The sequence below is a fragment of the Leptinotarsa decemlineata genome, unplaced genomic scaffold (assembly GCF_025532065.1).
Source record: "Leptinotarsa decemlineata unplaced genomic scaffold, Ldec_3_MD MMD2_tig00000199_RagTag_RagTag, whole genome shotgun sequence".
Taxonomy (NCBI): Eukaryota; Metazoa; Arthropoda; class Insecta; order Coleoptera; family Chrysomelidae; genus Leptinotarsa; species Leptinotarsa decemlineata.
Window position 1 is genome coordinate 17,539,619 of NW_027412544.1, and position 27,703 is coordinate 17,567,321.

The 27,703-nt window shown below is 34.7% G+C and overlaps 1 protein-coding gene across 2 annotated transcripts in view; it reads left to right on the forward strand.

Annotated features, from left to right (window-relative positions):
• The window catches only part of sick (sickie), a 678,280-nt gene that overhangs the window by 120,916 nt on the left and 529,661 nt on the right, over positions 1 to 27,703 (forward strand). The gene's annotated exons all lie outside the window — the stretch shown is intronic.

Consider the following 27,703-nt stretch of genomic DNA (forward strand, 5'->3'; position numbering starts at 1 on the left):
GAAGTCCGAACTAGTGAAATTCAAAAGTATACGGGTCCGAAGACATTTTTAATTTTTACATTCAAAACTGTGACTTTGCTGTACTATTTTAGTTGGGCCACATTGTATAGGAAAAACAATTTGGTAAAAAAAGTTCAAAAAAAAGTTTGGATTTAAATTCAGAACAGCATGTTCCATTTACAATAGATATTATTTTTTAAATAGAAACAACTGTTTTTCATCATGACCATGATTTCTTGCAGAATATTCGTTTACACGGCAGTTATAGTAAAGAACAAAATAATCTAGGTATGCCTTGTTTTCAACTTCACACGATACCAAACTGTATTGTGCAGGGGGTGAGTCAGTAGCACTTAGTGTTCTCAAACGTGGCCCCCAATTCAAGATCGACCTCATCAATAAATTACTACTGCTTGGGAGACCTTATATCAATGTCAACTTCAATTTACGTATAGGTGCCTATGAGCAAGTGGGTGCAATCGGGTTTACGTTGGAGGGAAAATGTTGGTCTTAAGTGCTTATTTCATGGTGATTTATTGGTTTTTAATTGGATTCCGGTCTAGGAAATGATTTCGAGAGCATTTCTTTTCACCCTTCAATTACGTTTAACTTATCGGAATTATTCTTTTGTATTAGTTCTTTTCTGAACGAGAAATTGAAATAAATGTGTTTGGAAGGGTGAACATTTGTATTCGGCTCAACACAAAAATGTGTCAAATTGAAAAGGTATATACTTTTACGAATATATACTTTTGCGAATAATATAAAAAGGGTAGACCAGACATCAAGAAGAATTGGCGTATTATAATCAAATCGAAATAGAAAACAAGATATGACTATGAGTGAATTGGCAACATAGGTACCTTTTTGACTTTTCATCGGCACATACAAAATTCTACTTTATCAGATTGAAATGTCAGATAATCATCACGAGAGAAGAATGAGAAATTTCGAAGAAAGTACTTTCACATGAAAATGTATTTACACGAAATCACTTTTTCTCATTTAGTTTGTAGTACAAACATTAGTTATGGAATTGATATAGATATCATTCATAGAATTGCTTCACAATATAATATACAGGGTGTTTATTAAACATGCTTCAAAAAATCAAGGGACTATTCCTTGGACAATTCTGAGGATATTTTGTTCTTTGATTTTCAATAGGTAGCATTGATTCGAAGATACGGAGCGAAAAAAAATGTCGATAATAACAATTTTGGCAATTTTAAAAGTATTAACGTAGTTCGGCTACGTATAAAAGTATAGCGTACTACATTGGACCTACAAAGTAATAAAAAATCTAACATCTCCGTTGCTACTTATCAACAACATTCTGATTACTACAAAACGGCTGCAGACATTCAATTTGAATAGTATGTCTCGTAAGTGATTCAAAGTCTTGTTAGTGAAGTCCTATATCATGAATGACTATAGTAACGCAGATATGGCTGACATGCATTTCATTTATGGGATTGCTGATGGCAATTCATTGGAAGCTAGGCGGTTGTACAGTGAACGATTTCCTAATCGTAATGTGCCTAATAGAAAAACATTCCAAAGTATATATCAACGACAGGAGCATTGAAGCGAAATTGACGACCAGGAAGGGGCGGAAAAAGGTTGAAGTAGAAGAGAATGTGCTGGTCATGATAGAAGAAGATCCAGGTACCTTCACCCCAAAAATTGCAAATACTTTAAATGTAAGTAACGGGACGATTTGGAACATTCTTAGAGGCTATTTGTTGTACCCATATCACATAAAACGAGTTCAGGCAGATTTTCTTCCACATATTGCATTCTACCAATGGCTTTTGCGCACATTGTTCAAATCCCACAGCTACTAACACTTTTTCTCTATACCGATGAAGCCAGCTTCTCAAGAAACGTCATTAGGAATTTCCACAATAATCATGTTTGGGCTGAAGAAAATCCACATGAGGTGCTTGAAGATCGCTTTTAACATCAGTTCTCGTTAAACGTTTGGGTGGGAATTATAGGTGACTTCCTAATTGGATCGTTATTTCTGCCAGGAAGACTTAACTTTTTGGAACAAACGCTACCTCCGTTTCTGGAGGATGTACCATTGGTTACAAGAAATGCAATGTGGCTTATGCACGATGGTGCACCAGCGCATTTTAGCATATTGGCTCAAGAGTTTTGAACAGTAACATACAGAAATCGCTGAATTGATCAAGGTGGACCTCACTTATGGCCTGCTCGATCACTGGACTTGAACCCTCTGGATTATTTTCTATGGGACCACCTGAAGTCATTAGTTTATACTACTCCAATGGAAGATTTGAGAACACGGATAATAGCTGGGTGTAATGCAATCAGAAACGATCCTGATGTTTTTGAAAGAGTTCGCCGGAAGTCGATGAGGAGAAGATTGGATTCTTGTATTCGATCGGGGGAGTAGTCATTTTCAACAGTTCTTGTAGATTTAAAAACATTGCATGTAATTTTTGGTAATAAATTGTTATTGTAAATTATTTTTCTTTCCGTATCTTCAAAACAAAGCGCCCTATCAACAATAAAAAAAAATCTGTTTCAAAATCTGTTTTTTCGTTAACTAACTGTCGCACCCCTACGAACGACAACCCTCAGAAGTCGAAACTTGTGCGAGCTAGGGATTAACGAGGTCTTACTTTTTAACGTGTGATTCCTAACGCGGGTTGGACAATAGCAAGTGAAAATCGATCGTTCAGACTAGGGCTTGAACCACCGACCAACACGGCAGTTAATTCGAGTGCGTGAACAAAGCACACACGTCGAACCGCCTGGCTACCGACCGCTATCGAAGAACAAAATATCCTTAGAATAGTCCCTTATATTTTTGCCGCATGTAAAATAAACAGCCTGTAGAAAGAGTTGAGAATTTATTCCGATATTTTTTATACATGCTTCGCTATACACTTTACTTTTATAGAAAAAATCATGTTGGAAAGTTTCTTACTCTTTCTATATCACATAGTGTAGCGTTTCTATATGAATGATATCTATTTCAATTCCATAAGTTTTGATGTGGATTTGCATCAAATATCGGCCAGTTCCATTCAATATATAAACGAGTATTGATATAAAATGTGTATACATACTGTCATTGTGACAAGAACAGATTTGTCTCTTCCGATGAAATAAAGACGTGATGTTGTGGAAAAAATGAGTGATCGGTTGCGTAACGGTTATCAAAACGGTGGTGATGAGGTGATTAGACAAGTATCTGGCCTCGAAACTTCAAAGAACACCATTTAGGATTTGTGATGCACTGTTTGTTTGGAACTTTGGTGTAGTAATGAATATTACTGGAGTTTAGTCCCAACACCAGACCGTTATTTTTAACACAACGACACGTGTTTTAATCACCAAATAATCATCTTCAAGAGGAAGAAAAAAAAAATATATAAGGAACACCAAGCACACCTAAGATATGGGAGATCATAAAAATCAGCAGTCGCCCATCATATTTTGCAACAAAATCATTTCATAGACTTCAGTTCATTAAGATTAGTTAGACAAGTTAACAACAACAGGCATCTCGATGTCTATGAGTGTAGAATTAAGTAAACATAATAATATTATGAATAACGATGGTGGACTAATACTTAATAGTATACTATATAGCTTGTTGTAATAATTTTTTATCATCAGATTTACCTGACTGTTAAATAAGGCAATCTTGTAAAATTAATTCAAGACTAGTAGATAAGGCAACATGTGAAATCAATATAGGACAATTAAGACGCAGGTACCTAGCAGAGGTAGGTATCTATGGTGCCACTAAGGACAATATTGTATGTCATTTAGTTTAATCATCCTCTTGAAGAAGATCACTTGGTAATTGAAACACGTGTCGAGGTGGTAAAAATAACGATTTGGTGTTGGGACTAAATTTCAGTAATAACCATTCAGGATGATAAAGTTCCATGAAAGTGAAAAATTCTATCTGTATTCTTTCATATATCACATTGTGCAGCGTTCTCATGAATGATATGTAGGTATTTCAAATCCATAACAAATTTTGGTAGTACAAACTCATAAGAAAAAGTGATTTTTGTGTACGAGTAATGCAAAGTTCATATTATGTAAGTAGGTTTGTCGGAAAGATTTCTTCTTTCAGTTTATATCTAAAAGAAACTTCTGTGTATGCGCTACATATATTTATGAAGAGTTTTTATTGTTAGTATTTTTTTCTTCCTTTGGAAGTTTTCTACATTTTCACATGTTTGTTTCATGATGCAGTAGCAGGAAGCCAAAAAAATAAGAGAGATTGCTTACAGAGCAGCAATTAGAAATACTTGAAGAAAGTAAACAAACTAACAAAAAAGTACTGGAAGAACTAGGCAGATAAATAAAGCAGAAATAGAATAATGGAAAAGGATAAAGACACAATAATGAAGTAAACGAATTGTATAAACATATTTCTCAACAGCAGGTGCATGAAAGTTAAGAGAAAAAAATCAATGAATTATACCCATGGTGTTATTGATCATAGTTTCAATGTAGGTACTGTGAGGTCGATTAGGAGCATATTTACTTGGTAATTTATCTAGCTCTCTTGCGTAAAGAATCTCTCTCATTTTTCATATTTATTTCGGTATCATCAATACAAAAATCCTAACTTGAAACAATATAGCCTTCTATTGTTAATGGATATTCATCGTAGACCATGTGTATTGTGGACAATTTAAGATATCAAGAAACGTCAATGGATGGTGACGAAATAAGTGAAAACAGATCAGAAGCAGAAATCAACAGCTGAAAGATTTTTTGTCGAAATATGAAAGAATTTAAACATATGAGACGATATGCGATGAAAATTTTTGAAATTAATTGCTTCCTTCCTTTCATTGAAGGATAACCACATACTTTTGTATAAAGATGGAGAAGTAGAAAGCCAAAAACTTCTCTCCTAAAAATATACGTTTTTCAATTCAAACAAGATTCCTATGGCTGGGATTTGATCAAATAATCGAATCAATGTCATTTCGTACTGTCATCGCTGAGGTAAGTAGATTCAACTCATTCGTGATAAAGTCGGAATTTAATGAATGAATTGATTTTATTCTTATGTTATCCAGATGCTGAAAAGGCGATAAGACAAGTGTCTCATGCCGAAACATTAGATGTTCACCAGTAAGAATGACAGTGTTCCATATAAGTGAGATTTAACTTCTTTCATTCACTATATTATGTAGTAATCCTGTGAATGATATCTGATTCATTTCCATAAGGAATGTTTGGAATACAAAGTAATGTGAAAGCAGCTGTTGCGAGAGGGCTTTTCTTCCAGTTTGTGTCTGAAAGTTACGTCTTTGCATGATCTACACATCTTTATATGGTGTTGAATTTTTGAAATTTATTGCCTACTTCATTTTCAGTATGTTGACAATATCAATATCTTTGAGAAATCGACATCAACACTTTAAGAAGGTCCATTTTAATAAAATTGATGGACATATAGGGGCTTTTATTACAGCAAATATTGATTCATCCATTAGAATTTTCGGCAGTTTTCCTTTGCTAACACCCGAGCCTTTCCCTCCGTATTCTGTAATTACTTGTAAATTGAGTTCATAACCAATGACACTTGAAGCACAATTTCAGGGGTGTTGGAGTAGCATCAAAAGTAAATTTGTCCTTCAACACTTCGCAGACATTTCAGCTCTTGCATCAGCGATTTCATGGACTAGGGCATAAAATGTGTGCGAGAATCTGAAGTGTTTGGTTACGAATTATTTATTCTGAATAATAAATTTCCCTATATCGAATTTTAAGGATAGTTGTTAAAAGGAGAAACTGATTATTGAACCCAATTCGTATATAGAAACAGGTTATATTCATAATGTTTCCGCGAGTAGAACTTTTCATTTGAGGAATGCCGGTTGTAAAATGTTTTTGAAACAAATATTTCATAAACCATCAAGCAGGCAAACATGTTCTTTGAGCGTCAGGTTATTTCATAGAGTTGCTGACGTTATATACAAAATAATAAGCTTATGCTGAATTTTTACTTGAAAATGTATGCTAGTACTGAACAATAAAATGATTTTTCGTCTAATACCGTCAGGTGATAATGAAAGTGTATTCAAAATTTTGGAGAAATGAAAACACAACTCAGGAAGAGGTGAATTTATCGAAAATTCTTGTTCGGCTTTTATAAATTCAGATAATATTCAGGACTGAGAGTTTTACCAACTAAAGCCGTTTAAAAAAGTGGGATAGGAAAAAAGGAAAGATTCTCATTATGGGTAATTGAAATCAACTGAGCTAATGAGTTTGTTTTCCCCACTAGTAGCAGACCTGATGAGTACTTGCGATTTTATACGTCGAAGACCCTATAGCACTGACAATAAGCCATAGTGGGACATCCGGCTTGTGAATTTTCGGAAGCTCAAATGAACGAGGTGACAATACCCGACAGAACTAGGAAACATTTTTCGCATCTGTCGGGGGTTAACGAATTGACAGCTTCCATACTGTTGTGAGTAATACGGTCAATCTTTTCTCAATCTCTCCAGTGTAATGTATTTCCTAATTTCCAATTTATATCGAACCTACATACCAATAAATAAAAATAAAATAGTTATAACTGATCACACAACTCTTTCACCGAGTTGGAACCCAACACCAAATGTAGGGTTTACCGCAAAGCGCCTGTGACACTAATACACTCGCAGCTCTAAGAGTGCCTTATAACCACCTACGGAAGTTTCACGATATTGACGAGACACCGGTGGTGGCCTCCGATCCGAGGAATATTGAATGTGTTGTAGGTTATGTGAAGTGACAAATACATTAGAATTAGTCTGTCCCCACCCTCAGAAAGCCAAAACCTTTCTTTCTCATTCAATATTCTTGGGAAGTGATATGACTTTCCAAAGTTCGAGATTGTGGCAATATTTAATTTGACCATCGACTTAATTGAAATCTTTCTATTATTTTCTAGCGAATGAATGAACTGACTTGGGCAATCTCAGCAAAATATACCTTCTTCAGTATGAAATTTCAAAATTTCAATTCACCTCTTTGGTCTAAAATATTTGTCGACGTCACTTAATCATTTACTTCATATAATGTATATTTTTTGTTCGTTTTGATTCAATTTTTATATATAACCTCACGATAGTAAGTGTTCTATGTCCCATTATGTTCCACTTCGGATTGACGTGAAAATTCGATTCTATCAGTCCTTTTAATTCAACAATCTAATTGTTCGTTGATGCGTAAGCTTCATCAGCAGATTACTAAAAGAGAATCATACAACTAAGTTTGATCCTTGTATATACACCCCGACGTATAGACAAAACATCTTACAATTGAGATATAACTATAATATAATTCCAAAATAGTAGGCACTAAATTATCAGAAATTACATGACAGTCTCTGTCTGATAATAAAATATAAAGAATCACAACCTTAACAACAATGTTTTCGTTTGAAAGCAATATTTCCGAGAATTAAGTGCCTACTATGGAATTATTATAGACGTATAGATGTATATTGAAAGAATTCAACTCAGTTGTATGATTTACCTTCAGTCATCTCCTGGTGGTATTGCCAGTGGTTCCTATTCTATCTATCAATAAAATTGGACTATCTTATTGCACATGTTTCTATGCAATGAAAGGGAAACACTCATATAATGAAACGTTTATTTAGTATTTACAGTAAAACAAAGTGAAAAACTTCCAAAAGAAAGTGCACTGTCTGGCACAGTCTTTATTGATTGAAATATAACTGAATGGAAGACTTTTAATTTAATTTATATTGATGCTAACAGCTGGCGTGCCATTATTTCTTCGGCTATGTCAAAGTAACACGACCCTTAGTGCAGATATATTCATCACAAAAAATTAAACTAATGGACGAATATTCCGACTAATAGTAAACTAATGACGAAAAAATATAAAAACAGATGTTACTCTCGCCTCTATATTCTTCGGAAGCACGTGCGAAACTACTGAAGATGCCAAGTCAGTGTTTCTCCAATCTATATTTATACATCCTGCAGTTCATTTACTTCACATCCATACATAATGAGGTGTCACAAGAAAGCGGGCCCTGGGTGACACTGTAAATTGATTGGATTTTCATCGTACTTTTTGGGATATTTTGATTCGCATTTTATGATTTTTGTGTTTTGGGAATACCGATATGGGACACATACGCAACATTCACGCATCAATAGAGATGCAGAAATGTCAAGTTTTTTTCACAGATGTACAAAAAATATTTTTATTACAATGTGTACATTCTGGCTTGAAAACTATCTCGTACATTCAAGAAAGCTTGCTGTTTTCAGAAATATTCATTATAAAAATGAAAAAAAAAGCGGTTGTCCATTTAAAAGTAGTTTGAAATATACGAATTTTTGAGATATTTCTAAGAAATTATCCTCATTATTTTCAAATAGATTCATGAATGCGCGCCAAAAAATTGTAATATTATGGTGATAAGTGAATTAATAATCAGTCAGACACAGCGTTTACAAATAATAAAATGTATTAATAACACCAACAACACGACAAACAGAAAATATCAGTGTAACCCCGTGACGAGGAGAATCATAATTAGGATTAGTTCCCGGCCGAAATCCCTGAACAGAATTCTTTGTCTAAATCTATAAAAGTGTTAACAATGAGTACCTACTCGAAACATCCCAATTGGTGCCTGTTGTTCTAAATATCATCTGTTTTTTGGCAATAAACTATCGTTTGGAGAGAAGAGAGCATTCCAATGATATGGAATGAAAAAATACGAAAAAATTAAAATAAAAGAATTAACATAAAATACCCAAGCAAATAGATATTTTGAACGCCTGCGCGATAAAAGAGTTATAAAAAGTTAATTTTGTTATGAAAATTTATGATTCAAAATAAAAGTCAATAAAGGAATACAATGTTTTTCAACCCTAGGAAAACCCTACAATAATTTTGAAAAAATGGTTCAATTATAGTCCATTATTTTCTGGATCTGATATTCGTTTTTGAAAATAGAGTTTTCATATTTGTGTGAAAGGAAATATATCGATCATTTCAATCCTCTTGTTGTGAAGCACTTCACCAATATCAAACCCATCAATAGAGTCAGTCCTCTTTTTCTTCAAAAAATACTTTTTCTTCAAGTCACTTATGAGAGAGTTAAAAATACTACTGAACAGTAGAATTGGAACCTCTGGTGTAGAGTAAATCCTAAACACTGCTGCCAAACCCTAGAACCGCGTTTCTTCAACCACGTTATCGTCTTCAGGAGATGAAGTTGTATACTTCATATTAGAAGTATACAGTATACTTCATATCCCGAAGACGAAAACGTGATTGGTAAAACGTACGCCAAGAAGAGTGTTGCAGTTCTGGTGTCTGAGAACAGTGGTTGTTATGGATACCACTGCTCTATTTATAAAATCATTATCTGACAGGAAAGTTCACAGATGTCAAAATAATCGTGAAGTGAATGTTTGAATAACAAATTTCTTTCTATTCTATGTGTAAAATATCCTGATATTTATTTTGTATCTTTTATCGAATTTGAGTTCTTTTCGATTCGGATATGAGTACCTCGGATGCCTTGATTAATTTTTCTTCGAAATATTTGAATGAATGGGCTTTGCCTTTAGATGCCTTTGAACAATTGAACACAATAGTTACGAAATATATTAGATATGGCATAAAAACTATATACAATGATAGTAAATATTGTCTGATTCCAACAAAATATATTAGCAAGCAAACACTCTTTACTCGTTGAAAACTTCATAGCGTCTAAACGAATCAACCAAAGTAACGTTGTATTTTTTTAAAGACAAAACACAAGCACTGCAGAAAAATTCTTAAGGCGCTCTTAGAGCGGTGCCTGTGCGAAAGTAGTGATTCACATTAGATTTGAATCGCTGGAGATTGAATTCATTTTGAAAAACGTTCTCAGGAAGTTTATTACACATAAAAGCCGTTATTCAAATGAAAGGGTTCTTAAACAGTGAAGTTCGTGGTGTACTGAGCTGAACCTCATAACGATGAGTATCCAGAGTCCGTCGCATATTTCTGACATGCACCGTCTAGGTGGAAATGGTGGGAATGAAATGGTCCAAATCACTCGATCACTTCCCGTGAAAGTATCTATAGAACAGTGATGTTCGCGTCTCCAATCAGGCGAATGGCTCTTTTCTGGATAGAATTCATCAGCTTCAGGGTATGTTTGGGGGCGGAGCTCCGTACATGAAAACAATACTCCAAAGAAGGTCTGATCCAAGCTTTATAAAGCATCAAAAGTTGCTGAGGTGTGTACAATTTTCTGGTTCAGAACAGTGTTCCAAGCTTTTGAGAAGCAGCCCTTGCAATTCCAACGACATGATTGTACCAAGACATATTGGTGTCCATTTTAACTCCCAACAAACTTATCGAAGCAATGTCTAACCTGACATTGTTATATACGGTTCGGAGATATTTATTTTCATGGAAAAAACCGATGTCTGGGTTTTTGTAGCATTGAATTGAACCTGGTTACTTTCACCCCAATTCGAAGTTACTTCTAGATCCTCATTAAGATATTCGACCTCCTGCTGCCGGTGAAGATGTGCTTCCGCAGCCGATGTCCTGGGATCCAAATATAATAACGAGATAAGTGTGCTGTCGTCAGCAAAGCAATATATTGGATTCTTGATTTTTCCAATAAGTCGTTGATATGCAGTAAAAAAGGGTTGGAGACAATAGGGATTCCTGGGGAATACCAGCGTTGATGGTGAAAGTATTCGAGAGATATCCATCGACAGCTACTTGCAGGGAACGTTATTTCCGGAAGCTAAAGAGCCATACACAAAAATGGTCCGAAAAGCCATAGCATCAAAATTTGGCCAGCAAACCCTAATGCCACAAACGGTCAAATGCCTTAGAAATAACAAGCGCAACAGCTCTTGACTCTTCGTGTTTCTCGATTGCGTTATTCCAAATGTGGGTTTCCGAAAGCCATATTGATGATCACTCAAGATGTTGAAGCCTTCCAAATATTTGAGGATATGGTGGTTCACGGCTTTCTCCATGATTTTTGAAATCACTGATAGCAAAGCGACTAATCTATAGTTTTCTTGCCCTTTTGGAAATAGGCTGAACGCGAGCAATCTTCAAACAGGAAGGAAAAACCCCTTTTTTGTAAGATAGGCTGAAAAGTCTGCAAATACTAGTGTGAGTTCATTTGCGCACTTTTTAAGTACGCACTTTTTCTCAATGCGACATCACTCGACCCATATTTCCATAAAAGATTTAGGAAATGATACCCTTTCTTAGTCGGTTGAAGATTCCTCAATACTCCTTATGTCAAAACTTGTCAGCCTTACATACATACTTGCTGTTTTTGGGAAAATAAATTTTAGTTATCAACTTCTCTATGATTAATCAAAAAAATTGAGGAACTCCTAAAGAGTCTGTTCAAAATCTGTTTTTTCGTTAACTAGCTGTCGCACCCCTACGAACGACAACCCTCAGAAGTCGAAACTTGTGCGAGCTAAGGATTAACGAGGTCTTACCTTTAAACGTGTGATTCCTAACACCTAAAGAAAGAAAGAAAATAAATTACTTCCTTCGAAATTTTTCTAGATTTTTTGTTCGATTACGGAGAAGTAGAAAGCCGAAAAGCTTCAGTATGAATCAGTGAAACCTTCTCATAACAAGTTCAACAACTTTAAATACAAGAATCTACTTGCGGTAAAAGTTCTTATTACGCAACCAAATCTCGAAAGTGTCCATGAACGTAAAAGTTCAGTTAATAGGTTATCTCAATGATGTTTGAAATAAGAATGGAGTTAACTGAAATATGAAAGATAATGTGATGGTTTTGAATAGTTTCTGACTGAATATTAAAGTAAACAATAAAAAATGCATATCATAATATCTATATCACACTATCCGAAACATCTGTAACATTATGCAAAGACACAGACCACATTCCACATATTTCAGTAGATACGGATGTTGGAGTGTTTTTATTTATAGGCATCAAAAAGAAATGTCACCTAACTGACTCACTAACATCCTGTGCACTCATTAGAACCACTCGTACCTGAACTGAAGTTGCAAAAGGAATGAATGAACACATTTTCACTTTATCTCGGAATTTTCTAAGGGGTAAGATGGGGAGATACTATCATCTTGCTATGGAAGAACATGTTTGTGGTAGCGCAACTGAAATAATTATTGGTATACAGTCCCTTTATCTTGGAGATGTATCGCAATGATGCTTAATATGAATTATTTTTGTAATTTGCCATTTTTAGAGTCGTTACAAATGATAAGACGCTTTGTAGTGTAAGAACGACGTGCTTTTGTAAGAGGTGATATTTTTTACCATTTCTAATTCCGATCTAAAAATTGAGCCTTGATATGGCTGACAAAAACGACTACATGTTGAAATGAGTTGAATAAAAAATACAGAAACATATGGGTATAATTGTATTATAGTGTGAAAGATGGCCTATAACTTTAAGAAATATTTTGAAACGAACCACGCGAGCACTAGATTAAAAAGCGTTTGCTAACTCATTGACAGACTCCGATAGTGTTGATTAAATCAAAATTCTTGCTATAATCTCACACATGAAATGTAACAGTAAACAGCTATGATAATTTGAATTTCGGGAAAAGGGGTGATTCCCTGTCATATTTAATGAGAGTTCATATAAACATATGAGCTGAATTACTTCGTTTTAGAATAGTAGGGTGTGGGAAGTTGTAATGAAAAAGTGGTTTGGTAGTAAATGCTCGGAAGATATTCCGGCGATTGAGATATTCATTGATATTTTTGAAGAAATTCATTGTTTACCATTAGTTTTCACTAACTTGGATATCAACATTAATTTAAACAACTGAAATAACAACTTTCTGGTTTCGTGGGTTTTTTTTTATTGTGCTTAGTTTTCGAGAATAAAATTAAAAAGTGATTCTGTGCACATTCGTGAGCCGTAAAAGAATGTTCTGAAAATACCTCGATCCTTCTCTCTACGGTAACCACATGAAACCTTAAAGTGAAACTAAAGTAAAGGCCCTCCTCCATCTGAATTCTTCTAGATCTCTGAAGTTTGTGCAAAAAGGTCCTCGTGTTGCATTGCGATGAGACTGAATGTTTTCAGATAAATGGATGAGTGCATAAAAATCATTCGTTGCCATCTAAATAATATCGAAACGTCATTCTGATCGGCTATTGAATCAAGAATTCTGCACTCTTGTTCCACCCTATATCTAGACTGAAGAAATTGTACTTCGAGAAAAAAAGCTATGATTGGAATATTGAAAAGAATATCAAAACGGTATCATTGCGGTTTCGGACCTAAATTGACTCTCTTTAAAGAATATTCAAAACAACAGACCTTGTAAAAGTTAATAACTTTTGAAAGGACAGTTTTTATATGAAACAAAATCTTTCGTAAAAAAGAGAAAGTTGAGTAGTTTGGACAAAGTTCAAAAATAACGTTTGTTTTTTCATTAACCAAGGATTAACAGGGTCTTACCTTTCAACGTGTGATGAATGAATAGAGCGAACCATCTCCATGAGAATAAAGATGGCATAGTCGGAATGAATAGTACGAAGAGCACGGTGCTGTATCTTCCTGGTTCATTTTGTTCATTAAAAAGTGACAAAAAAATCGCAAAGTATCAGGTTGTTTTTTTATTACCCTTATTCATATAAATGATGATTTTGAAGAAAAGAGGTTATTTCAATTTGAAGGTGAAACATGATCGCAGCTCAAGTGGTCTTCTCATCATTTTTATTCTGAAAAATGATATAGAGTATAAATGTGTATTTTAATCTTCACTTGTTACTAACTCATAAAGTTTTTTTTAGACATCTACTAGATCAAATTCAAAAAGTAGGAATAGTTGAAATTAAATATAGATACATACAGTCATTTGATGAATTGAGGGTTAGATCTCAACCCAACAAGGGGGTGGGGTAAGAGTGACAAGGTTGATTTTTTTTCTAACGCAAACTAGGAGAAATCGACCTTGTTCGTGACGATTACTCCACCTTGTGTATGTGTATAACTTTCAGTCGATATTTTCACCGAGATCCAATCAATACCCTCAATTAAGTATCTACACATTTGTACATTTAGTCATCTAGGGCATTATCATCAGAAAGTGGATGTTTTTTTAAGTTGAAGTATATTATTAACTCCAGATTTGCAAATCTCTTTGTAACAAACAAGTAATACCTAAAAAAACGGTTGATCACCAATTTTTATTCAGTTAACTAGTTTAGAGATCCAATAATTTTTCTGAAGAGAGATTGGTTGGGTAACATGATCAATTCTTTCTTAAAAAAAAAATGTTTTCTTGCCGACGTTTCGAATTTAATTAAATTCCTGAGACAACATCAACACAAAACGACATTGTTCACAACATTACGTTAATAATCACATTGTAAAAATTCCCACTAATATCAAATTATATGCTATTTCCCATTGACAGTATAGATAAATATTTAGAGGAGCCGAAGATGAACGAAATGAGTTGAAAATTGAATTAAAATAAGTTTTCCGTTGACTTAGCTTTCGTCCACTCACAAACGACGATCTTCAAAAAGTCGAAACTAGTGACCATAGTCAGTGCCGTTAACAGCAAAGAAAAAAAGAAATGCTATCAAATTACCAGAAATATGCATTAACGTTAATCACAAGAGCTTATAAGAAATTCCTGAAAAAATAAATACTGTAATATTCTGATGAATACCCTCCCTAAACCTTCTGTAATATTATTGAATATGAATAAAATTTTACTTCGAAACTATATTGTGATTTATGTCACTATGCATTGTCTTTACAAATACTGTGGGCCCCCAATTGTTGTTTTTTTTCCAATAGGGGAGAATCCTGAAAATGCTTTTCCACTCGACGTTAATAATTACAAAACCTAGATACCAAATCCAAATCATGCGTTAGCTCCTCCAACCCTATATTTTGTTAGCTGATATGAATGAAATGAACGAAAGACGAGGAAGTCGACATAAAACGATGTGACATGTGTGAGGGTGAACGGAGTTTCAAATTAAAATTCAATTCGTGTTAAAATAGTGGAACCATTCCAGCATGCAGAGGAATATATGCCATTGCTTTTTCATCGTTTATATGAGAAAATCAGACATTAAACTGCTTTTGAAGAAAATTTCAGCATTTTCACCAAATTATCGTTTCGTTTCATGAAGTTTAATATCGAGAATATTTCATCATTCTCCGTTCAAGCATCGCTCATCCTTCTTTCTTTGATCATCTTTGCACCTTTTGGTACGTAAATGATTCTTTAAGAGACGCAATTGCATAACACAAGAGCACAAAGCACTGCATTCGCGTTCGATAATATGTAAATTTTGACGGTCGTAAGCTACTTAGTCACTTGCTACTTGGAACATTTTTGGCTTATTTATAGTTGAAAGTCGATTTGAAGTATCTTTCTTCGTACTCCATGGATGATATTTAGATTGATCGAAAACTCAAATTTAGTTACCTAAGTATGCCCTCTCTTACTGAAGAATGTTCTAAAGAGAAATATTAGTAAAATATAGCACTCGTATTTTTGACGAGTTCTACTGATGATATCTATGAAATTAGTGCCATAAATATCGAAGATTATTTGGCGACCGATATCAATATTCAACGCTTTTGATCTCCTGTTTTGATCTTGTTTCCTGTTTCCGGTCGATGTCGACCTACATTCATTTTTGGATTATTTGAATTCTCCGTCGATCTCATATATTGCATTTTCGAAGGATAGGCAAGCCGTTATGCTTATTTTTTAATTTTTTGTTTAATTTTTCCAAATCTTATTACCTCAACTAAGTACTGCCTTATAATTTCTCAGCTACAAATATCTCAGCAGTGAAGCCTCAGTAAAAAAGGCCCCAGACAAAAATTCTCGTGGGAAAAGCATTTGACAAAATAAAATCACATGCAAAAACTTCTCTAATTTCGGTGTTTTATGTATTTCCCTCGTTGACTGCCTGCTCCTTGTTCACATTGAGCGCATTATTGGCATATTTTTGTACTTTTCGCGAGATGTATTAATCTTGAAATGTTTTTGTCTTGAGATGTTTTAACTGAGATAGTTCTGGCTGATATACTATTGCCCGAAATATTATTCCTGAGAAATGAATAGGAGGAGTCTCTCAATGGTACTCAGTGGCGGATTTACCAGCAGGCTGAGTATGCCATACATCTTTATAAGCGATGTGGTAATGGTCGAAGTAATTTTTCTGGCTTTGATATGCACACTAAGTACACTATTTATCAATTATGAGGATGATATCTTATTCATCTTCAATGAATGAGTTGGCATTAAGAGTAATACGCCATTCGCTCTTACAATGAAAGTAGTATTCAAAAAGTGTATACTTCCACGGCCGGATGTAATGGGTCGAAGCCATTTTTCGAATTTTAGCAGGTCTTTATGCCTTACATTTCGTTTGCTAGTGCGGTAAACATTATCGAAGATATCGAAGCAGCAAGCACAGTGCTTGGATTCTTCTCACAGCAGATAGTACAATGGTTGTTGAAGTCTCCAGTTTCGTTTCGTTGGTAGTGGACGTGGCTTCGTTCATTTTTACGAGTGCAGGTCAGTGCAAGTTGCAAGAGTATTGAGTTTTTTTATAGATTGAAATGTTTTTTATGTGTTTGAATTTGTATTGCCATAAACGCGATGGCATGGGTACCTTCACTCAGTATATATTCCGCTCCTGCTAACTTGGTGCTAACTTTCTTGTGTTCAGAAAGCCAGGTTATCATATTTCTCCTTTTGTCTCCAATGTACACCGATCCACAGCTACAAGGGATTCAGTATACCCCCGGTGTTGCTAGAGGTCCTCTGGGATCCTACCCCAAATGTAGACTCTGATGATTTTATTTCGCCTACATGCCTATTTTACGTAATTTTTCTCCAGAATCATCCCAGTTCTGAAGATAATATTTTTTTACATAGAGCAGGAACATTTTTCCATGGGCTTGCTCGTTTGTTAGCGGAATTATCTTTGTATTGCTCGAATTTAGCTCTACGGTACGGTACGATCGATTTTTTCCATGACACTCTTCAACAGTGGAAACTTTGGCCCTAAATTCATCATTGCAAATATTGAATCAAAGAATCTTTTTATGCAAACCACTTCGACAGAGGAAATCCACATTGAAACGTCGAGAATCTTGATGCGCACAACACCACCCAAGGAAAACATAACACGGAAAGAAAGAGAGGCTCAAAAAAATCTGAATAACGTCAAAGATATATAAGTACTCGTATTCCTGCTGACACAGGAAACGCCACTGTCGTGATGAACACTAAAGAATACATGGACAAAATCACCACCTCACTTGATACAGGGAAACTCAATCGAGACCTGAACACTGAAATTTTGATGAAATTGAAACATTTTGTCCGCTCATCAGGTCTCATGGCTCATCGCTCAACTTGAGCGATCATCAATATGGCTTTCGAAAACAAATATCAACAGGCGACCTTCTATCGTACGTCAACCATATTTGGAATAACGCATTCGATAAACATGAAGAATCAAGAGCTGTTGCACTTGAGATTTCTTATGTGGAATAAACTTCTTTAGAAAGTTTTTCCAAATGGATTTCATTTCCAGCGATTCCCAACCAATGTGAATCGCTACTTTCGTACAGGCACCGCTCTGAGAGCGCCTTAAGGATTTTCTTGTAGTGCTTGTGTTTTGTCCTTGAAAAAAGATGATAACACGAAAATTTCGCATGAGCCTATTGTGAATGCCATATGTTCATCTATCTATGACCTGGCCAACCACTCAACGACTCTACCACAGCCGCTCATGGAAAAAACCGACGCGGAAATTATCATGAAATATGAGAGATATGAAGTTAGGCCCAGGAGACATTCTAGTGAGCTTCGATGTGGTCTCCTGTATACAGCTAATCAGCTATACAGCTGTTTGCTTATTGTTTATCATCGATATTTTTTCCGCGGGGCCTATAACGAGCGAGCGAGCGCCGTGAAAATATATTCTTGTCTTCATTACGTTGAAGATACGAGCAATCCAACACATTTCTCTTACATCTGAACATACTTGAAGATAGGTCGTTGGGTCATAAAGAAAACAGAAAGTCAACACATACAGACAGGTATCTGAATAAAAGCTCTAACCACCAGCCAAGATAAGAGAGGGGGAGGGGGGTAATTAAGAGAGAGTCCAACGAATATGTGAACCTGAGAGCTTCTTCGAAGAACTCAATCACTTGAAGAATGCCATGGAAGGAAATGATATAGCAAAGCCGTATTCGAGCGGTTAACACGACCCAAGAAAGCAACTTCAAACGAGTCACTTCCACTAGCAATGGAACAGAACCTGAGACTCCAACCTTGAATGTACCTGTTGCCACGTCGCGTCGCCGTTGATAATATCTACCACAGTAGTAGACTAACCGTCAGGCATAAAAACATGCAAACTACCGCCAACAAATTCATAAAATAACTTCGAAAACATTATTGGCCAAAATTGAATTTTCAATATAGACTGATTCTTGGGTACAAAATATGTTTGTTTTCTTCCAAATAGCCTATCGAGGTTTTCCTTTGTTTATACACAATTTTCTCCAAGAGTAAACCGTCCAGTCGTATGAACAAAACGTAAAATATATTCGTGCATTTTAATATTCCGAGATTAAGTATTTACATACAATTAGTTTATTGTTGTGATTTATTGAATGATTACATGCGGTTACAATCAGACATTCTCATTTAAATATTAATGCTAAGGTTTTTCGTCAGTGACCCCACACCAACAAGACAATTTCAAGAATGTTGAATGGATAACTTAGACATTCAACTTTATTAGTAGGAGTAATTTCTCTACCGGCTGAAATAAAGAAATATGGAACCTTCAAAGTGATTCACTACGTAAAGCAAAACCAAAGCAATTGCAATCATGCTGTTTGAATTTCTTTTCTTGGTGATATCAATTTGAATAGTGGAGTGTGAAGGGCAGTGATAATGTGCATGAAAGTTTTCAGACAATCAACATATTTATTTGATAAAAATCAATATCACATCCGTCTAAATTGCTTCCAAATTACCACATCGTTTTAGACCATCATTTCAAACATTAAAATCGGTATAAAAATTCGTTCAGTTGTTTTTGAATTCACCGCGTTCACAGAAACACCGGCGGATGAATTCAATTTATAATATGTAGACGACATAATGCTATTTTTACTTATCGCCTTTGATTTTGCTGAGCAATACCTTCCAAACTGGTAACCCCATCTGATTTGGACATGTTTCCGGTTTTACACTGTGAACTTTATTGCAAAAATTTCTAAAAGGGGTCAGTTAGCATGATTTTTCTGAAAACTTCTGTCAAGTAAGGTTGTGAACGCTCAATAAAGTAAATATACTCAATGCACTATAGGAAATCCCATTACTTAACTTTCAAGCGAGCTGTAAAAAATAATGTGCCAGCTGTCGGTTCATTGAACTAGGACAATTATATGACTCTATCTAAACAGCCTTCTTTGTGTTTTCCAAAGAAGGTAACATAATCAGAAATATAAGATAGCGTTGAAGCTGTTTAACATTTTAGATTAGCCTGATTCCAATCTAGCGAGGCAGAGCCTGCAGTGAATTCGAAAACATTTCGTTCATACATTCGCCATCCCATTACAACTTAGATTAGAACTGACGACATTCGAGATTTAAGATCCCTGAAGGAAAAGGATGTGCAGTGTTGACTGGCAGGTCACGTTTTCCTATAAATTCGTGATTCTGTCAGCCTCGCCGACAAGCCGACTTTAGCGAGTATGCCAACGATATGAGTCACCGGGAATTCCTTTTGTATATGACTTGTCCGAGTGACGGAAAAAAACAGATTTATTCGAAACGGAGATCTAACATGACTACTGGACTGACAAAATAATTACTTTAATGATATAATTTTTTTAGATTAAATTTACAATCGATTTTGGATAAATATAAGTAAAAGTCATGAACTACTCTGAAGTTTTAATTTACTGTTTACTAATATATGAAATAGATTCGCGCCTAAGGTACCTTTGAAATAGTCAGATAGAAAAATATTGCCCAAAATAACTACTGTTGTCTATCGAGTGTCATTAATGTTTCATTATTAGTTTCATTCCGGCACATATTTTAAATCTATAGTGATATTATAAAAAAAAATTCATTTGTTTGTTCGGATGAATCAAAAACCTACTCAAATAATTTAAAAACCCTTTTTCACCTGAAGATCCTCACAATTTATTATAGATCCCTACGAAAATTGCGATAAACAACGGCAAATTTTCTATTTGGACGAAACTTGGTATGACACTCACGACACAGTTACAAAAGGGTGGACTGATGGTTCGAGAATGTGTACGCCTAACATGCCTGCAAACAAAATTTGATAAGAAGGTAATAGAGCTAATTAAAGAAGAAGTATCTAATATTACCGAAGAAGACTGGCAGAAAAGAATTAAAAAAGAAATTTTAGTTGAAAAAGAATATATGGAGATTGGACACTTCCATATTAGTGGTGGAAATAAATTCAATATTGATTGAAATGACGACAGTGATAGTGGTGATAGCTAGAAATTAAATATGATAGTTTTAATCTAATAATTTTGTTTTCAAACTAATTGATAACTATTTGTTGAGGACAACTTACCACACACATTAATACATTAGTTCTAGAAGATAGCTAAGCTGTCCGAAATTAACGTCTCAGGGCCATCACGATAGCTATTGCCGGGCTCAAGAGGGTCCCTACGATCCCTGATCTTATTATTAACACATAAAATGCGGATTAATCTAACTAACCTTCCCGTGTCCAGCTTCAGCAGTCGGAAGGTACGTTTTTAGCCAACCGCACAGACCAACTGAATGAGGTCCACGTGGCGTCTCCAGAGACGCGAATTCAGTTTTAGCAAAATGGGCCATCCCATGGCTTTCGACATGGTAGACTCCCACACCATGACCCAGACTCAGACTATGGATGATGTGGAGGTTTTTCGCTTTTCTTTGCCACTTGAGAGACTGCATAGAATGGGCATATTGACAAGGAGAAATTTCCTTGTCAAAAATGAGAACAATTCTGGATCTCAGTAATTGGTGGGGTTCTGAGAAGAACCAAGACATCAGTGTTGTTCTTGAATGAGAACGATAAGGTTTTATTTTCGGGAAGAAACATTGTGTTTATGACCTTGAAAAAAATGATTTTTGGTTTTTCAAATTATTTGTATAGGATTTTGTTGTTTTTAAATGGAGAAGAATATCTGATTTATAGCTGTAGATATCCCAATAAAGTTTCCAATAATGTGCCAATCTCGGATGATCTCATTTTGTCTATATTAATTGGCCGCGGTGGTAGTGCGCCCGACTCACGATCGGAAGACCGTGGGTTCGATTCCCGCCTCGACCAGATATTTTTCTCGAGAGAATTTATCTGATTGAAGCTGGAATGATTATGTAACCGTGTTAGGAATCACACGGTAAAAGGTAAGACCGCGTTAGTCTTTATCTCGCACAAGTTTCTCAACTTCTGACAGTTGTCGTTCGTATGGGGGCGACAGCTGATTAACGGAAAAACATATTTTAAACAGATTTAAACAGAAACTATCTCCAATGAAATATTTTTATATGCTGCCCTTGCAAGCAGTAAATACTGAAATCTGAGGTACATATCCATCTTGAAACAATAAAAGTTTAACTACAATTTTTATTTCACAACTTCTTCAGTATGAAATACACTTTATAAATAATTGATATCGTTAATCTTGATCCCATGGAAAACACTTTATATTTCTTCTGTATTATGTGACTTTCAAATATTGAAAAAATATTTGAATCAGTTTAGTGAATCCACTGTTTATAGATTATTGACCCGTCTAACTATTTCTATCTATATTTCTATCTAATTTCATAGGTAGATAGAAATATTGATTAGTACTATATTCATAGAACAAAACTACCTCAAACTAAAAGTTTTATAGGTAGAAATGATTTTCAACATCGGATCTGTAGCTGGCCAGGTAAGATACTGAAAAAATGTTTCATTTGTAGAAACTATAATCGATAAACTGCAAAATTATGAAACTGATTTCAATTATTCTTTCATTATTAGAAAACTACATTATGCTAAAGCAAATTAAGCACCTTCCTCAGTTTTAGGATCCACATGAGTGAATTATTGGTGTTCTGTAATTACGGGGACGAAATCTAAAATTATTTATACAGATAAATCTGAGAACCCTAATCTTGACCTATGTATTACGATACACTTAAAACTGCGTGCGAAGCTGGGGCGTATCGATAATAAGTTTGTGTCGAATACAGAGGTCGATTCCTAGGAACTGTTGTTGATCATTGTTTTGTTATGCGAGAAAAGTTGACAATATATAGTTATGGAAAAACGTTAGTTAGAAGATCTTTCGATTGATACTATAAAATCTGTCATAAAATTTCATTGAAGGGGTTTGAAATACGAAGACGGACTCGTTACGACTTGAAGAAAATCCAGAATGAGGAAAGAAATATACATACAGGGTGGGCCAGTGAAGATGAAACAAGAAATTTCTCGGATCCGTCGATTTTCATTTTTAAGGTGAAAAATCGTAGGTAAACGGAATCAAGTCATACCTTGTTTGAGAATGAATCATGTTCATCAAAAAATACTTTTTATTTTGTTTACAAAGCAGCAGTTGAATTCGATACTTGTATTGAAAAAATAAATGCAGTTTTCGTTATTTTTAATGGAAAGTAGAAATGATTACTTCAAAGACATTCTTAACATCGACACTGAAAGATATTCTGGAATATCGCTGTTCATATATAGGAAGTTACTTGCGACGATTCTTCTAAATGAAAGACGTTGCACAGGTGCCTCATGGTTTTAACTTCAGCTTTCTCTGCGGCATTAGCTAGGTTGGTTGATGTTTTTCCTTCGGGTATCTGCCACACGTACCTACAGAATGGTAAGTTTCACATGGCAGGCAAGAGTTTGGTATTTTAACTAGAACTTGGACATGCCATAGGACCCTCTCCGGAATGTGTTTGTTATTCGGACTCTCGCCCAGGAGTATATGTTTGAGGAGTTGATTCTGGGCTTTGTCTGCAGGTGGCGCAGTGATTCCTACTGAATCAACTGCAGACAGATTATGACCAGTTGGAATTAATTTTATTTGTTGTGAATGAAAATTAATGGAGTGAGTGTTCGAAATGTCCACCATTTTGTGAACTGCACTTTGCGGTTCTGGAACTCAAACTTCTTATACATTTATTCATTTCGTCTCCTGGAATACCTTCCTATTCATTGTCAATCTTTTCACGAGGAATCACTATGACATGGAATTATTTTTCATATATATGACTATAAAGTATTTTGTTCAATAAATATTTTTCAGATTTTCCTCGTGCTTTCTATATTTTCTGAAAATAATTCAAACTCTGCCCCAGTCGAGAAACCCACTCTCCACACTAAGTACACGTCACTATCATTGTATTGAATTTCATTAAATTTTTGTTTCAGGTGAGTTATCTTCCAGAATCAAAATAGGAAATATGTTCAGGTGAGTAGTGCAACACCCATACCTTTTTATTTTTCAGTAATCCGAAATAATGTACTTATATAATCTTGAACATTTTCTGAGAAAGTTAAGCGATTTGGGTGTTACCATAACATATTGCTTACAATAGTTTGGGGGGGAGTACCGGTGGAAGATTAGGATCACTATCTTTGAATATTATCAATGACCACTCAAAATGAAAACTCTCTATATGTCTATAAGTCCCTCCAAGTCGGTTTGTTGATGCAACAAGTTTTCCTATATTTTCAGTGTTTTAATATTAACACTTGTTCACCAAAAGTTTTGAATCTTTAATAACTTCTTATTATTATATGCGAGTGCTTTCGATAGCAGGCTGTGCCATCATCTTCATGACTGTACTCAAGAGTTTGAGTAGAGCCATATAGAAACATATAATATGTGTCACCACAAAAATGCGGAATACCAAAAAGGTTTTTATTAATAATAATATCAATAATAACATCGGCTTTATTCATATGTTATATACTTAAAATATCAAGTGTAATAAAGGGTATAGTTCATCGTTCGTATTGCAATGCATCACGAAAAATGTTTTTCCATTCTTCTTGATGGAAGTCTGTTTATGAAATATCTTTTTCCGTTACCCGCTATCACCCCCCAACTAACAATAAACCTTAAAATTAGAAATTTGTGCGAGCTGAGGATTAATGAGGTCTCACCTTTCAACGTGCGATGAAATGTGTAGTAGAAATCGATTGTCTGGTCTTGCGGCTTGAACAACCGTTTCACCTATGGGTCGATTAAATGAGCGGAACACTCAGACCAACCCAACTGGCTACCGTTCCACCATATTGTACTTCATTCAAACTCTGAATTCTTTGGTATGGAAAATCATTTGAAATTGTTTTTCCGTAAGAGTTAAGTAGCTACTTTCCCTACAAGAAGAGCAACCGCTTGGAACTGACGAGGAGGAAAGGAGAGGTTCTTATCTTTCAAAAAGGTTTCCAAACATACATAAATTCGTATTGAAAAAAATGTCCAATATGTCTTCGAAATATAGAACATCTCATTTAAAAAATTAGAAAAGGGGGTTCTGAATTTTGAATAGCACATGAAATGTGTTTACGATAGTATATCAAATGTGTCAAATTGTTATTCGACCTTGAAATAAAAAACGTATGACCAAGTGGATTTTTTTTTTATGAAAATGCATTTTGTTGGAAAGCGCTTGCTGAAATCTTTTGGGAAATGCTTTGTTCTAAAAAATTCGTAAAGAAATATTCATATGATGTTTCATGAAAAAAAACCTAGTAGTTTATTTTGAAAGGCGGTTACATCGGTACCTCTGAAAGCTTCATTGGAAATATTTTTCGAGCACAGTACCTACCGTTAATAACCATCTAGCGGATCTCAGGATATAAATTCTTCAGGAAAGCATTTGTCGATATAATCCATTTTTTATGATCAAAAATTAAATTGATTTCTGTTTTCCATCAGGCAATGCTACATAATAATTGTAAACACTTTCAGTTATCTTGTCATTGTGAACAACTTTTCCGCTTCTTCAGGACATACACCTTGTTTTCTCCAAACTGAAGTTTAAAAATAAACTTTCCTAATTATTAAAGGGGGTACGTTTCCAAATAAAGTAAGAAGTGCCTCCAAACATCCCGCTATCAATGTGATTTTTCTTTCTGTTTGTTTCCTTGCCGTTTTTCTGACGTGTTCCACCTAGAGCGAATGTCTTTTGGTTTTTTATTCAGTCTAACTTTAGATTCCGAGGCCAGAGATGCGTGAAAGGACGGACATATAACACGGAAAGCATCTTTCGAATTGCGTGGCTTGTGTCGGTAATATGCGTGTTGTCATTCATTTATTTCTAGGACAGTTTGGGCCGAGTCGTTTAAATCATTTGAATGGATGAGATTGCGTGGTCAGAAAAATAATTGAACTGTTTTCATAGTGCGATTGCCTTCGCTATAGCCAATTGTCTTCAAATATTGCATAGCTTGCCTTGCTTGTCAATTCAATATGCTTCTATTGAACCTTTGCGCCTGCTAACAAACACATTTTCATTGACAAATGTTATTCGTTTATTTGAGTAATACTCGTCATATTGATTCAACACCTCCTGAAGGAGGTTAGCTCTTTCATTAGCAATTTTTCGCTTATGAATACCGGCTTTAATCAAGTCTTTCTTCGCCGTCAAGAACTACCTTGGTTCTAGGTCGTATTTTTATTTTTTTCTACTAGTTTTCCATAATACTTGATTTTTTTATTTTTTTGTTCTCCACATCTATCCCCGGTATTTAACATTTTGTTTATTTACATTTTGACTGCATATTTGATTCTTTTTTTCAGATCCTAGTTGTTAGTTAGCAACTAGTTTTGAAATGAACTTTTCTGCTGAATAGTGAACAGTGTTCACTGGTTCTGTGTCATTTATAAGAGCTTTACTTTTAGCAGGTCTTTAAATATGTAGGGGTGCTATCGCACCCCTACGAACGACAACCCCCAGAAGTCTAAAATTGTGCGAGACCATGTTTGCGAGGGCTAACGAGGTCTTACCTTACGTGTGATTCCTAACACGGCATCAAAATCTTGTTGCTTGGTTACTTACAGCTTTGAACTCAAATTGTATTGTATTTTCTCTCAATTTCAAACAAAGTGTTTTCCTCTCTTTGTGAAATATTATCGCTATTACCTCTCATCTTGTAAAAAATTACTGTTACTGATGTTTTTGTCTGCAGCATTCAAACGCACCATTTTCGAGAGTATCACCATCCAAATTATGTTTCTAAAAGGTTGAACGGGGGGATTGAGAATAATTCTACACTTGCATCATGGGAGCTTTTTGTGTAAATTTGAAAGTGTAATAAGGGGCCATTTTTGATTCATAAATTATGTGTGAAATACTTTTTCCATACCCCTAATACACCTCGATTGGTAACAACAATTACGGCCCCTCTTGCGACCATGTTTCGACTAACCAACAACTTCATTGCAATGGTCGAATTGGATTGGATCTTGACAGTAAATGAAAGTGAATTTTGATATATTTCCTTGAATTATATCATAGATATGAGTGTATAATACATTATGCATTATGTGTATTGCAATTATTGAGCCTTGGGTTGGATTTAATTCATCCATGTAATGAAACTGATTATGTCTGTTTGGATGTGAATAAATAGCCAAAAGAATGAATCTATTAAGGTTGATTTTCTAAGAGATAATTTGGAGGGTTATCGTTCGTATGAGGAAGGCAGCTTGTTAACGACATTTATTTTTCTGATTGACTCGGCCGTATTTGATGAAGATTCTTAGTAATTTCACAAACTACACCTAACGATTTGATATTCACAAATTTTATTTTCAAAAATATCAAGACATATTTCGCTATGACAGTAGCTTTTTCGTAGTGAATATGTTATTGACTATGAAAAAGCTACTGTGGTAGCGATATTTTTGAAAATTAAATTTGTGAAGACCAAATTGTTATGTGTAGTTTATAAAAAAATGTATTTTCAATTATGTAACTTATGAATGGACTGAATCGTTACTTTGTAAAAATTAATAACACTATCCATGATAATAATTGAAAGAAATATTAATTCTAGACATTTATTTCATTTCAAACTTGGAGACAATCGTTTTAGCTCCTCTTTTGATTCAGAATCTAATAATATATAGGATCAAACAACCAAAAAGTTAATACATTGTGCTTCAAAGTAAATAATTTTACTCAAAAAATATTCAAAAGGCTGCCCTAGCCTGCGTCGAAAAAATGCAAAACGTGAATCGAAAATACCCAGCCTACAATTATTCGATGTAATCTCATTTGTTTTCGATTACATAACAAACTTAAAAAAAAATAATTCAAAATTGATTAAACTTTCTATATCGATTCTATCATGTAGGTAAGGATTCATTTTAAAATTTTTCGTGAAATATTCAATTCAATTCGTTTACTATCAGAGCTGTGTTTATTATACGGTTGTTTGAATTTATTGATATGTGAGGATGTTTTTATCAAAATATAATGTGTAATATACCAGATACAAATGGAAACCTTCTGTATTATTGATTTCTCGAAAATTTTTGCATGATATCGAATATAGATAGCGAATAATAACAAAAAAATGAAATTC